Genomic DNA, 2,500 nt, shown 5'->3' with positions numbered 1-2,500 from the left:
TTATTTCCTTTACCATAGATTATTAGAATAGAATAAATATTTCATTAAGAAACTATAATTATTAGATAGTTTTAGATTTTATTCAGTTTCTCAGAGAACTAATTAGAAATACGGACGAAATGTATTAGATATGCAAAATGTCTAATTCGATGACCATCAGAGGAGGGAGGAGACTATATTGGCGGTGAAACGAAGATAGGGTTTCATGATGATTTGAAAAAGGTATCTGATGATAATGATGATGAGTGCTGATTTGCAGAAGGCACAAGATAATTACTGGAGATGATCAATTACAAGAGAGATAAGAAAGAAGGAAATGATCGAAATATCATACATAGTGGATCAAAATTGGAAAAAAAGAGAACTTTGGGAATTTAAGGATGGAAGGATTAATTGGTAAAGAAACTTATCATATATTGGGTTATCAGTTTTAAAAATAAATTACCATCTTATAATGTTATTTGTTTTCTTATCCGTTAAATCAAAAGAGCATTTTTTTTTTACTTTATATTCTTTTTTGATATTCTATTTTTTTTCTATTAAGATTTAACTACCACCCCCACCCCGAAAAAAAAACAAAAAAACTTTGGAATCGAACATTGTGGGTCCTGTTAGCTGGCCAATGTAACAAAGGTCCGTGGAAGTGAATTATTAAAGTAACTTAGAAAAAATCATGAGAAAAATTATAGGAATGAATAGAAAATTGTTCAGCCTGAAAAAATAATAGACTAAGGATTGCTCAGCATGGAAGAATAATTATGTGAAGTTTGTTCAGCATTATACAATAATTATATAAAGATTGTTTAGCATAAAAGAATAATAATGCAAAAATTGTTTACCATAAAACAATAACTATGTAAAGATTGTTTAGTACAGAACATAATTATGAAGAATTTGTTTAGCATAAAAGAATAATTATGCAAAGATTGTTTAACATAAAACAATAAATATGTAAAGATTGTTTAGCATAGAAAATAATTATGAAAAGACTGTTTAGCATAAAAGATTAATTATGTAAAGATTGTTTAGTATAAAAGAATAATTATGTACAGATTGTTTAGCATGAAAGAATAATTATGTGAATACTGTCTAGCATAAAATAATGATTATGTAAAGATTGCTTAGCAAAAAAAAATAATTATGTAAAGATTGTTTAACCAAAAAAAAAAAACAATAATTTTGTAAACATTGTTTACCATAAAATAATAACTATGTAAAGATTGTTTAGTATAAAACAATAATTTAGTAAAGATTGTTTAGGATAAGACAATAATTATGTAAAAGTTGTTCAGCATTAAACCATAATTATGTGAAGATTGTTTAGCATAAAACAATAATTATATAAAGGTTGTTCAGTAAAAAACAATAATTATATAAATGTTGTTGAGCAAGAATCATTAATGAGGTAAAGCTTATTAGCATGAAAAAAAAATCATTATGAAAAGGTTCTTTTATCATAAAAGAATAATTATGCAAAAATGGTTTAGCATAAAACAACAATTATATAAAGACTGTTTAGCATAAAACAATAATTATGTAAAGATTGTTTCGCATAAAACGAGAACTACGTAAAGATTGTTTAGCGTAAAACAATAATTATGTAAAGATTGCTTAGCATGAAACAATAATCATGGAAAAATTGTTTACCATAAAACAATAATTATGTGAAAGTTGTTTAAAAAAAATAGAATAATTACATAAAGACTGTTTTGCACAAAATAATAATTATGTAAAGGTGTTTTAGCATAAAATAATAATTACGTAAAGATTTTTTTTGCATAAAACAATAATTATGCAAAGATTTTTTTTTTATAAAAGAATGATTAAGTCAAGATTATCTAACATAAAACAATAATTATGCAGACATTATTGATCATAAAATAATAATCATGTGAAGGTTGTTCAGCAAAAAAAAAAATAAAGAAATAAAAAAAAAAAATTGTAAATATTGTTCAGCAGAACACAATAATTATGTAAAGGATGTTTAACATGAAATAATAATTACATAAAGATTGTTTAGCATAAAACAATAACTATGTAAATATTGTTAGGCGTAAACCAATAATTATATAAAGATTGTTCAGCATAAATCAATAATTATGTAAAGGTTGATGTGTAAAAAACAATAATTATGTAATTTTTTTTTAACAAATTACAATAGTTATGTAGATATTGTTTAGCATAAAACTATGATTATGTAAAGGTTTTTTAGCATAAAATCCTAATCATATAAAGATTCTTTAGCATACAACAATAATTATGTAAAGATTGTTTGGCATAGAATAATAAATATGTAAAGTTAACAATAAAATAATGATAATAATTATGTAAAGGTTGTGTAGCATGAAACAATGATTATGTAAAGATTATTTAGCATAAAATAAATTATGTAAAGATTGTTAAGCATAAAACAATAATTATGTAAAGGTTGTTCAGCAAAAAAACATAATCATGTAAATATTGTTTAGTATAAAACAATCAAAATGTAAATTATGTAAAG

This window comes from Palaemon carinicauda, unplaced genomic scaffold (genome assembly GCF_036898095.1).
Source record: "Palaemon carinicauda isolate YSFRI2023 unplaced genomic scaffold, ASM3689809v2 scaffold157, whole genome shotgun sequence".
Classification (NCBI taxonomy): domain Eukaryota; kingdom Metazoa; phylum Arthropoda; class Malacostraca; order Decapoda; family Palaemonidae; genus Palaemon; species Palaemon carinicauda.
Note: the sequence above shows the minus strand (reverse complement) of the source record.